This window comes from Doryrhamphus excisus, linkage group LG3 (assembly GCF_037039965.1).
Source record: "Doryrhamphus excisus strain RoL-2023G ecotype Guam linkage group LG3, RoL_Dexc_Guam_v1.1, whole genome shotgun sequence".
Taxonomy (NCBI): domain Eukaryota; kingdom Metazoa; phylum Chordata; class Actinopteri; order Syngnathiformes; family Syngnathidae; genus Doryrhamphus; species Doryrhamphus excisus.
In genome coordinates this window covers 23,765,693-23,778,639 of record NC_136359.1, presented here as the reverse complement: position 1 = coordinate 23,778,639, position 12,947 = coordinate 23,765,693, and the positions used below count along the sequence as shown (strand labels likewise).

The 12,947-nt window shown below is 40.0% G+C and overlaps 1 protein-coding gene and 1 long non-coding RNA gene across 6 annotated transcripts in view; one reads left to right on the top strand and one right to left on the bottom strand.

Moving 5' to 3' along the window:
• Positions 1 to 1,545: 1,545 nt before the first annotated feature.
• LOC144898236 (uncharacterized) overlaps positions 1,546 to 12,947 on the bottom strand; it is a 98,324-nt gene continuing 86,922 nt past the window's right edge. Inside the window, exon 2 of the long non-coding RNA XR_013627126.1 lies at positions 1,546 to 1,592. This is a non-coding gene — a long non-coding RNA (uncharacterized LOC144898236). The remainder of the gene's footprint in view (positions 1,593 to 12,947) is intronic.
• The window catches only part of citb (citron rho-interacting serine/threonine kinase b), a 57,666-nt gene continuing 49,750 nt past the window's right edge, over positions 5,032 to 12,947 (top strand). For 4 of the 5 annotated variants that reach the window (XM_058069872.2, XM_058069871.2, XM_058069867.2 and 1 more), the window contains exon 1: positions 5,033 to 5,223. The gene's annotated coding sequence lies outside the window, so the exon portion shown is untranslated. Of the gene's footprint in view, positions 5,224 to 12,947 lie in introns of all 5 variants that reach the window. The other variant, XM_058069866.2, reaches the window with a different exon arrangement.

Below are 12,947 nucleotides of genomic sequence, written 5' to 3'. Positions count from 1 at the left end.
AGTTGAGGAGAAACACAGTGGTGTGAAAAATCGTTGGCTCGAATCCTGATGTTTTTTTTTTTTTTTTTAGCACTTTGTCATACTTGAATCATCCAAAAAATTTAAATGGCTTGATTTTTAACAGAAAAAAATCCAAACCTACATGGTCCTGTGTGAATAAGTGATTAAAATGTACAGATTTGGGACTACAACAAACCACAGTGAGAGCCACTTTCCACAAATGGCAAAAGCATTGAACAGTGGTAATTGGCCTGCCAACCACAATTACCCCAAGAGCGCAGCGACAACTCATCCAAGAGGTCACAAAAGAAAGGCAAAAACAGTTTGCATGCTCAAATTCCAAAGGCGAAAACCTTTGCTGAACAAAAACAACATTAAAGCTCGTCTCAATTTTGCCTGAAAAAAAATTATGATGGGCGGCACGGTGGATAAGTGGTTAGCGCACAGACCTCACAGCTAGGAGACCCGGGTTCAATTCCACCCTCGGCCATCTCTCGGAACATACATACTATCAGCTGTATGTTCTTATGTCCCTTTTTTTAGGAGTACTTTAAACATCAGACCACATCAAACTGTCATTTAATTTTACAATTTTTTTTTAATAAATAAGACATCCAATTTGCCAGTTTGTATATTAAAAGTTGAAATACTTCGAAAGCAACTGGTGGGCCGGATGTGGCCCCCAGGCCGTAGTTTGCCCACCCCTGTTGTAGATGTACATACATTATGTGTTATATTTGGTATTAATTACAGCTGTAGTGACCAAGTGTCTTACTACAGTATTTTGTAGTAGGGATTGCTCTAAGTCAGGGGTCTCAAACTTGCGGGCCCACGGGCCAAATGCGGCCCACGAGACGCTAGTTTGAGGCCCCCCACCTTGATACCAAAGTTTAATGTTGAAATGACAGCTTAAAGCTGTGTGTGCACACCGGACACAATTAACATGATTTTTGCCCCCCGCCCATACCGTTACCCTACCCTGTTACCCCGCCCTGTTTTGCTTTGGATTAGCAATGAAGCTAAAGGCTTATGACGCTTATGGGTACAAATAAATGCAGGAAATGATTTGGAATAAAACGGGAAAATACACGTCAAGATAAACATGTTGTTAAAGTTACGACGCTGCTCCCAGATGGAACTGAGTACGATGCTAACTTGCTAATTGGGTCAAATTATTAAGTTTCATTAATGTTCATGTTAAAGGTTAAAAAACTTAATACTGTACATTTGAATCTGAAAAAATAATTTCTCTACCAACTGTATGTGGTTTCTTACGTTTTTCTTATTTGCTGTTTTATTATTATTTTACTTATTTATTACTGATTGATTGATTTATTGTCTTTATTCTTAATTTGTTTATTTTTTTTATCTTATTTTGTGTATAGAAAAATAAAAATGAAGATATTTGAGAACAGTGGAATGTTTTATCAGATATTTTGGTGTGGAAAACCGAAACCAAAGTACTGAAAAAGTGTAGGGTATAGCAGTGAAAGCATTGAAGATTTTTTTTGTATTGATTTTTTTTTCCAGTTTTTAATAAATGCGTTTTGTTTTTTTTTTAAAACCTGATGCGGCCCGGCTTCACCCAGAACCTAGCTCCGGTGGCCCCCAGGTAAATTGAGTTTGAGACCCCTGCTCTAAGTGCATGGGAAGATGTACACGCAGTACAATTTGCCATTGCCACTCAATGTAATCATCAGCCTTTGAAACAATATGGAACCAAATGACGCTTGTCAGTGACAAAGCCTCTTCCAGCCTCCAGATGGAATCACACATGTACAGTATACTCCATACTTTACATTTGCCAACAGTTGCCACTGGGTGGCAGTGTTTCCTAATTACTTTTTTGCAGATAGTATTTACACACAAGTATGTTGTATTATTGAAGTGGGTCATGTTCGCCATGGTGTAGTTTATTGATTGAATGTGATTAACTAAAGTACATGCTTCATCATCAAATGTTTACACTTGATTTGGTGCACATGTGAGTCTAAACTTCTTTGGAATATATAGTTCTGGTTTTTTTGTTTTTTTTTTTACGATATTATATATTTGTATGTGTCATACATTAATTTAGGTCGCTGAATTATTGCTCTAACACAGGGGTCTCAAACTCAATTTACCTGGGGGCCACTGGAGCTAGGGTCTGGGCAAGGCTGAGCCGCATCAGGTTTTCAAAAAAAAACGCATTTATTAAAAACAGAAAAATATACAAACTTTTTCAGTGCTTTGGTTCAGATTTTCTACAATAAAAGCTCTGATAAAACATTCCACTGTTCTCAAATATCTTGCACAAAATCAGATGAAAAATAAATAAACAAATCAAGAATAAAGAAAATCAATCAATCAATAATAAATAAATATAATAATAATAATAAAAACTTAAGAAACCACATATAGTTGGTGGGTAGACAAATTATTTTTTTTCTGATTAAAATGAACAAAGCATTATTAGAGCCCTGTAGACATGACAAAACACGACTATAGTCAAATTTATACTCTTTTTATTTACAACATATTGCGCAACTGCAGGGTCTTGACACATGCTAACTCGCAAACTAGAGAGCTAGCCACCTAAACGGTAGCCTTCAAGTTATTTCCTTTAAACTTAAATAGCCCAAAACTTACCACTTCCACACGGATAGGGAGGATAACTATTAACAGTTATTTAACCTTTAACATGAACATTAATCAAACGTAATAATTCTTTCTGGGTACATGATACCATACAGCATCCATATCAAACTTGCGCGGGCCGCACTAACATTAAACTTTCATATCAAGGCGGGGGCCTCAAACTAGTGTCCTAGTGTTCAATCCACAGTTGGCCACTGGACTTCGATACATTTCTAGGATATTACAACATTTCAGTTCAGCTTTCAGCTTTCACGTGTAATTTCTACTGAAATTGCTTCATATAGTTTATTTTTTCTTCAGAGAGTCTTGTTACCCGTGTGTTGGATTATTTGTAAAAGGTTTTCTCTATTCTCCTACTCAGGTACATTCCTGTTCCCACTACCCATGGTGAGTTTTATTAGCTCTTTGTTATATTGGTACTTTGACCTTTTGTGTGCTGTTTCACTCTGGGTGAGCTGATATTTTGTTAATAAAATACTGCATTGACATCAGCCACCATGTCTCTGCATCACTACATGCAATCGTAGCATTTTCGTAGCATATTCACCTCAATTTTTTTGTGGTGTTATGTACATCCATCCATCCATCAATTTTCTATGCCGCTTATCCTCACTAAGTGTCTCTTTAGCAGCAAAATTTAAGTTTTTCTAAAAAAATGAATCCCCTTGGTTTAAAGGCAGAGACAAATTCAATTATGTCCCAAGAGTCTGAAAGGAAAGTGTAGGTGTGATGGTGGAGGTGTGATCTATTTGCATGCCAGTATGAACACTGTCTTATTACGCAAGTGAAATACTTGCCTTTCTTCCTACACCTTTACTAATATCAATGATAATGATAATGATACCTGAGCAATTATATTCAATCAAGCATTTGGTTTGGTTTGGTTTCTGCAAACAACTAAACAAAAGAAAAAACTACTATTGGCTTTATCCAAAAACTTATTCCTGAGATGCGTTTTTGTAAAAAAAAAAAAAAAAAGAAAAAAAAAAAACATTACGGGCCGCATGGTCAGCATGTTGTCAGTTCGAATCTCCGCTTGGGCATCTCTGTGTGGAGTTTGCATGTTCTTCTTGTACCGGGTACTCCGGTTTCCTCCCACATTCCAAAAACATGCTAGGTTAATTAGCGACTCCAAATTGTCCATAGGTATGAATGTGAGTGTGAATGGTTGTTTGTCTATATGTGCCCCGTGATTGGCTGGCCACCAGTCCAGGGTGTACCCCGCCTTTCGCCCGAAGACAGCTGGGATAGGCTCCAGCATTAAAGATTATCATGTTATGCAGTAAACCTCGGATATATCGGATTCAATTGTTCCCACTGGTTTTGTCCGATATAAGCGAAATCCGTTATATGCGTATGCCGGAAAATGTCTGTTTTATGCATATATCGGATTTATATCCGGTATATGCATAAATCGGATTTCATCAGTTATAAAAAGGCACTTCCTTGACTATGTTTCCAATGTACCTGGACTGGGCAATGAAAAGAGACGTAAGGTAATGAGAATTGAACTTTATTGGACTCTGAGCATAACAAATCGTTAATTAAGCTAGGCCCTGTTACGCCCGTCAGGCCTACGTTATTTCCAATAGTGAGGTTAAGATCTCATTCACTGCTGTGCTAGTATTATTGACGTCACTCACTTTTATATTTGTCCTAAATCTGGAGCCAGAAGAAAGACACGATGCGGCCATCCGATATATGCGAGGGAAATTGGAACGGGACTGGAGATTTTGTCCGAAATAGGCGAAATCCGTTATAAAAAATCCGATATATGCAATGAATTTTTATTGGAAATGCATTACAGAAAAATTGGTTCTTTTTTATTTGTCCGTTGTGAGCGAATTTCCGATATATCCGAGTCCGATATATCCGAGGTTTACTGTAGAATATAGAACAGGCTGAATAGGTGTAAGATATGCTAACATAATGCTTATTCAGCTACACAAAAAATAAACATGAACACAAAAGGTGTCCAGTGTTTATGTAACATAAACAGTTCTTTCATTTATAAGTCGCTCTGGAGTATAAGTCGCAGGAACAGCCAACCTATGAAAAAAAGTGTGACTTATAGTCCGGAAAATACTGCATTTTTCTTACCAAAAACCTGAAAATTTGCAGGGCTGTGGCCTGCGAATGTGCATGATCAAGACATCAAGATCACAAAATCCTTCAAGGATCTTGAAAATATCGTCCATGTATTTACTTGGTTCCGGATCTAAACCAAAAATTGCAGTATCACCCACTTCGAGGCTGCCGGTTGAGTTTCACGCCGCTTGCATAAATGTGATGAGTGACATCTGCTGCAGCATGGAGACCAAGCAAAGACCTGAGAAGAAGTGGGAGGGTGGGAGAGAGTGATCACGGAGCTGCTGCATTTCTCTTGCATCTCCTCTCCTCCTCATCTCCGTGGAAGCAGCAGCAGTCGCCGGTCGTGCTCCCTCTCTCTTCTCCTCTCCATCTCCATCTCTCTCCCTAGTGAGGATGACACCCACAAATTTGACGAAGCAGCGAAGCGCTCAGTCTGGCTGGTGGCTTCGAGGAGGTGCCGTGTTTAAGGAAAAGGTGTCCGCTGTAGCAGTCTGAGTAAGTGCTGAGCTGTTTTACTGCTCGTTGTGAATGTCGCTCAAAAGTCTCGTTTTGCATCCCGGTATTCAAGATCCAAATTTGATAGACGGCACAGCTTCAAGCTTCATGACCACATAAGTGTTGTGTTGCAGCGGCACTACACTGTCTGTAGATCCATTCGGTCACGACACAGATGCTTTCTCGCACATCTTCCCCCATCAGTCCCCGAGGTGGCACTCACGCCGTCTCCGCTCTTTTGTGTCAGCTTTTTCTCACATTAGATTCATCCGTGGAAGTTGATTTGGACTCCTCCTGTCTCACAGGGAACGTTCCAAATAAGTTGAAAACATTGCATGATGAAAAGTGTGCTTGGAGGAAAGTATCGCTATGGTAACAGCAGGATTTCCGAGGCTAGTGGAGCGCTAAAAAAGAAGCTTGGGTGTTTATTTGCTGCTAAGTATGCAATAGGATTTATTTGTAAAGACTCCACAGGAATATTGATGATTGTGGTGATAGAAACATGATACAATAATTGGTACACTCACATGGAAATATGCATATTTCATTGCATAATACAGGGATGTACAAGCTTGATTTTTATTGGCCAACGCTACATTCTAAAAATACAATTAAAGAACAAAGTCGAACTGTTGATATTAATAACTCTAATAATGATATGCAGGGCACGGCGATCTAGTGGTTAGCGCGCAGACCTCACAGCTAGGAGACCAGGGTTCAATTCCACCCTCGGCCATGTCTGTGTGGAGTTTGCATGTTCTCAGCGTGCATGCGTGGGTTTTCTCCGGGTACTCCGGTTTCCTCCCACATTCCAAAAACATGCTAGATTAATTAGCGACTCCAAAAATGTCCATAGGTATGAATATGAGTGTGAATGGTTGTTTGTCTATATGTGCCCTGTGATTGGCTGGCGACCAGTCCAGGGTGTACCCCGCCTCTCGCCCGAAGACAGCTGGGATAGGCTCCAGCACCCCCGCGACCCTCGTGAGGAAAAAGCGGTAGAAAATGAATGAATGATCTCCTGAAAGAGGCATTTTCTCCCAATTTGGAGGTTGCTGGTTCGATTCTCTTTTCTCACCGTGGCTATATTTGAGGTAACTCTAACCCCCATTACCTACTGATGCTGAGTCATCAGTAGGTAAATGCGTTAATAGTCTAACAACGTTTTGTGTACCTTGAAGGTAGGAAAACGAGATGCAAGTGAATGGCCGTTTACCATTCGTTTTTTTGTCGAGCGTTTAGATTTTGTACTTTGTTCGGGGGTCCTTGAACAGTCAAACGTCTACGTCATAATCTGGCCTCAAAACATGCAACGGTGAACACAATATATGAATATATGATCGGAAGTCATTTTTTACAGAGCATATAAAAGCAAGCAGGTGAACTAGTTGCAGTACCTCAGTCAGCCTTTCAGGTGCATGGGGGCAGTGTTGCACCGCTTCTGGAGCTGAATCCAATCTAATAATTACACTTTTATTGCTAATGTTGATTCAAAATGGAAGGAGAATGGTGGACATCAAGCCACCAGTAGGGTTTGGAGCAGTTTTTTTTTAATATTTGCAGATGGTCTTGTAACACAATCATTCTGTTATTATTCACTATTCGTCATTTCCTCAGTAGAAAAGTTTGGACACACTTGATGGCCTGATTTGGTGAATCTGTGTGTGATTGGGGGTGGGGTACATTTGCTATCACACAGACTGCAGACTCATGGGGATATGAATTACAGATTAGATTGTGTTGCATATTTCATATATGTGCAGGGAACAAGCCATTCGTTGAATGCTCATTGGTGACTGATAGACTGTTTGGTATTTTTTTATTCGGGGTACACTGTGAAGTAGAGTATTTATGTAAGGCATATTACATAAAGTGACCTTGTTATGTGCGATAATATCCGGGCCAATTAGCAGTAAAAGTTGCATGGTAGGATCAAATAATATGACACACTGAGAGTCTTTTGCATGGCTATTACTCGTCATTTACATAAAACAGGATGTACTATTTTTACTGTTTGTGTATTGGTGTGTCGGCCATGCAAGTGAGTGATAACTAAAATGGGATGTATCCATCTGTAATATCATTACTGTGTTTGTAATTGATTGACATCTCCAAATGCCGGCTGTCAAAAAGATCTATTTTGTACAGATTCATTCATTCATTCATTCATTTTCGCGAGGGGTGCTGGAGCCTATCCCAGCTGTCCTGGGACGAGAGGCGGGGTGGGGTACACCCTGGACTGGTGGACAGCCAATCACAGTGCACATATAGACAAACAACCATTCACACTCACATTCATACCTATGAAAAATTTGGGGTCCTAGCATTTTTTTGGAATGTGGGAGGAAACCGGAGTACCCGGAGAAAACCCCACGCATGCACAGGGAGAACATGCAAACTCCACACAGAGATGGCCGAGGGTGGAATTGAACTCGGGTATTTTGTAGAGATATGAAAGAGATTTGCTAGTATAACTGCACTTCCTGCAAATACATTCTACATTAAAGTAAACAAGTCCCGGTACATGGGCCTGCATGGTTGCATTTGTGTTGCTATGGTAACTGCTTTGCAGCGCATGCATCACTGTCCACCTGCTATACAGCCACGTCAGCTAAAATGGCAACCAAACCAAATTTAGAAAAAACAGAAGACAATTCAAACACTGTAAAACATGTAAACAAGAAGCATGAAAACTAAATAAGATTGCAAAAAACCTAGCATCATTTGCATTAGCCCTTCCATTGGTATCATTGACCAAGCAGCTTTATTTAGTCTCAAACAGTAGCAAATAGAACTATATTTTCATATTTACAGTAACTTTGACAGTCCAACCTTAATGTTGACAACACGATCATCCATGGAGATGCAGAGAAAAACTTTTTTTTTAATTTTGGATATGTCTCTTTGAAGCCTTGAAGGTGTAAAATGTCCGGGACAATATTGTCCTTAAGAACAGTAAGGATGCCACACAACCGCAATTGTTTTGTGCGTAACAATCTGGCAAATTTTGGTATTGATCTGATACCAAGTGAATGTAGGGCCAGGAGTGATAATAATACCAATAAATTTTACTTGAAATTTTCCAAGATTGTTGAAGGCTTTTGTGACTTTAACTTTAATTAGTTGAACGTCATTAGAATCGAAATAAAACACACAACACAAACAAATTAAAAAAAAACAAATATTAATAATATATATAATATTAATACACTAATCCATTGTTAATTGGTTCCAGACCCAATCATGATAAGATAATTTAGCTAGAAATAAAATTTTAAACATAATTAGAGCCCTCAAGACATGAAATAACAACCCTATAATCAGGTTTACACATGTATTAACCAATATAGTAGACATAAGTAATATGACAAAATGTGTGCATTGCTGTAAATGTCTTCTCGTGTTGGGTGGCGGGCGGACAGGACAGAAAGTGATGTTGGGGTTAACCTGCAATAAAAGCCTGTTGTTCTGGCAATCAAGTCTGGTACTGGTGTGTCTCACTGAACGTTACAGTAAAATTACCAACACATAGTGATCAGTGTAGTACACTACATAATATCATCCCATCTTTGAATGCGTCTGTCCTCTGAATAATCTTGTAGTTTGCTTACATATGAATATTTAATATGCATAATTTAATTATAGAGATGATTTATGAATGAATATATTTTTGAAAAACCCTGACACAGACACCTAACACGCTACTGTATTCCCGTATAAATTGTAATTATTTTTTTTCTTGAAAATAGTCAGTTTTTCCGCAGAAAACACATAGGTTGGTAAGAACAGATCAATATGTGATAATGTACTGTCGGTAAAATGCACAGTATACATGTACCAAAGTTAGAAAACCCACAATTCTTACATATTTATGTCTTTGTTCTTCACTTATAATGTTTTTCCATCAAGATCTAATCTGGCACCTAATCTGTGCCAACAATATAAGTGTCTGTGACTGCTACCTGTGCAACGCATACAGCAGCACAGCAGAACTCAGGGACCCAAACCCACTAATTTTTCCTCCTGAAAGGGTGACTGGTCCATACCTGAAACCACAATTCTTGCTAACACTGTAATGTAATAGTAAGACTGTAATGTGTACGTAATTGAATTGAAGTTTTTTTGTTGATATGCATCGTAACTTCGCTCCAAATCCCCATGCGGCGCGCGTTAAGAAAGAAAGCTAAGAAGTGTTTCTTTCGTCATGCATTTACTCATCAACAAGCAGTCACGAGATGCTTGAGGCTGCAACGCGCCTCCACAAGCCTGGTGTGTGTGTGTGTGTGTGTGTGTGTGTGTGTGTACGCTGTGGAAGCCAGCAGCCAGCCTCTGGTTGATAGTACCAAGAAAAGACAACATGGACATATTCATTTGTTAACACTCCTCTGTCCAAAGTGCGGCCGCATTATTGATGGGCACATTGCAGAAATAAACATAAAATAAAATTGGAAAAATTTAACAAAAAGTGTAAAATAACAAGAAAAAAAATGGAAAAATTGACATTAAATTGACAAATTGACAATTAGTAATATAATTGCATGTATGTGTATGATACAGTAATATTTGTAGGCCGCATGATAGCACTGTGTTTATATGTAGTGCACATGTGCATTACTGTGTATGTTGTTTGAGTTTAATAATAAAATTGTGTTATTTAAGAAATTTCACATTTCTCCTGCATTTTTCATACATACAACATAAAATTCATTCATTCATTTTCTACCGCTTATCCTCACGAGGGTCGCTGTGGTGCTGGAGCCTATCCCAGCTGTCCTCATGCGAGAGGCGGGGTACACCCTGGACTGGTGGCCAGCCAATCACAGGGCACATATAGACAAACAACCATTCACACTCACATTCATACCTATGGAAACCGGGAGGAAACCGGAGTACCCGGAGAAAACCCACACATGCACGGGGAGAACATGTGAACTCCACACAGAGATGGCCAAGGGTGGAATTGAACCTGGGTCTCCTAGCTGTGAGGTCTGCGTGCTAACCACTCGATCACCGTGCAGCCCCAACATAAAATTGATCATTAAAAAATAAAAATAAATGGGGCTGCACAGTGACCGAGTGGTTAGCGTGCAGGTGACACACCTGGGTTTGATTCCCTGCTCGGGGATTTGAATGTCCTGTGCGGTGTGTGGATTTTCTCTGGGTACTCCGGTTTCAAAAACATGCTAGGTTAATTGGTGACTCCAAACCTACCTACCATAGCTATGAATGTGAGTGTGAATGGTTGTTTGTCTATATGTGCCCTGTGATTGGCTGGAAACCAGTCCAGGGTGTACCCTGCCTCTCGCCCGAAGACAGCTGGGATAGGCTCCAGTATGCCTGTGAACCTCGCAGCCCATGAAGCAGTACAGAAAATGGATGGATGGAATAAAAATAAAAAATTGTCAACATAAATGTTATAGAGAACTCAAAAATGTTGCTGTGATCACACTATTATTGATACGACACTGATACGACCATTGGTATCAATGCCTGTGAAAATTGTCATTCATCCAGGTCCAGGTTCATCTCTCATCCGAGCAATCTTCATCACTTCACGCTCAAACACTAAATCAAATAGGACATCTCTGGTCTGAGGGGATGGTGCAGGATCCAAAAAGTATTTATCCTTCAAGCTAGAGGCACGCCACAAAAAAAGAATGGTTTCACTCTTTGGTGGTGCTATAGTATTGATATTTGGATCGATGTGCCCACCTCTCTACCGACCTCCACAAAACCCTGACCTCGACGCTGCAATAAAAACGGTATCTGAATGTCAATGAAAAAAACAACGTCATTCATTTCTCTTCCACCACTTCTAACTACAAAAAAATGAATACATGAATAAACATCGAAATAACCTGGCTCTGAAAAAAAAATTAGCAATGCCAAGAAAGGTCCCCTAAGTGCTTCATAAGCATAGCGTTACATCACATTTGTTGGCAATTATTCATGAGTAGCAGCCAGTTCTTTTTTTTTAAGCTAAAAACGTGTGTCATGTTTTGCTTTGACACAGATGCTCTTGCCTGTGATCTTGCGGACCACGTGTTGTTTGTTTCCCGCTGATCACAGAAGATGGATCACATGTGAAAACACAGAAACACAGGAACACACACACACACACACACACACACACACACAGTATCAGTCCGCTCCTCTAATGCCTTTGACTTTATCATGTTGCTTTAAGTGTGTGGGAGAGTCTTTTAATATTCTGTCCATCATTCCTCCGCCTTCCTGTTTATCACGCATCCTACTAAATATATCCAGTGGTGGTGAAAAACACTGTTATGTGAGCATGAGGCGGCTATTTATAGATTTCTTGAGCTTTTCTGAACACACAGCGCATGTGTTTTGTTTTGTCAACTCAAGGATTTCCTGCGGCACACTGACTGCTGTAATGAGGATGAGCTCTATCTAGACGGAAATCATACTTAGGAAGTTTACCCCTTTACAAAGACATGAACACTCTACATTTATTTATCAATATGTCCAAACAGAGCATATTCCATCCCACCACTTGCCCTTATGTATAAAAAGAAGCATGAAAAGGATAAAATAATGACAGAAATAAGAAAATACAATACGCTGATTTATGTACAGCAGGGGTCTCAAACTCAATTTACTGGACCCCAGAGCAGATTCAGAGATATTGAGACTGGTCTTGAGGCGGGATAGGATGGTTGATGGTGTCAAAGCTGCGGTGAGTTCCAGGAGGATGCTGAGAAGGGCAGAGTCGGCGGGAAGAAGATCATTAGTAATATTGAGAAGACTTCTTTCAGTGCTGTGTTTGGGACGGAAGCCGGTTTAAACAGTGTGTTGTAGTTACGGTGATTTTGATTTTGAACAGCTATACCATTTTCAATCATTTTAGACAGGAAGGGAACTTTGGATATGGACCAGAAATTTGCAAGGCTGTCAGAATCAAGACCGGGCTTTTTGAGTGTAGGGATGATTGCTGCCAGCTTGTGAGGCCGTGGAACAGAGCCAGTCGTGAGGAGTTTATGATTCTTGTGATCAGAGGAGAGATTACGGGAGACAGGGTTTGATGAGTGAAGAAGGAATAGGATCCAGGGAACAAGCGAGAGTCTTGATGCCAGTTGGGAGTTCAGTGAGTTTGATGGGTTTGAAATGAGAGCGTTGCTGAGTGGAGCAAGAGTGCGGTGGGTCAGGACACAAAGAGTGGGCAGAAGGGAGATGAAGGAAACTGTCAATTTTGTCAATTTTGGACTGGGAGAAAGATTAGAAATGTGATGATGGTGATGGTGAAGGATGTGGAGGAGCTGTTGTTGGGGTTTAGAAGTACGTATGTTCATTGTTGGATTTGGTGATTGCTGGAATCAGATTTAATGAAATTTGAGTAGTATTGTTGCTCATCCCTAAAACATCTTTGTATTGCTGTAGAAGGTCTGTAGAGGCTTAGACCAGATTTCTTGCGTAGTCTCTCAAGCTGGTGTTTAAGGGATTTCATATTGTGAGGGGTGTACCATGGGGCAGTGTGGGTGAAAGAGTTCATCAAGATGAGAGGGTGTTGTTGTAATAGGTGACCAGTTCAGAGGGGTCCCCAGACAGTGGGCGTTTGCCAGTAAGAAGTGAAGAGAAAACAGGAGGGTCAATTAAAGGTTATTTCACGTTTTGTTTTTGAGACAATAGGTGGAGTATTTAGTTCAAATATGATGGCCAGGTGGTAGAGCAGACCAGATCCAGGATAATACCTTCGATCATCA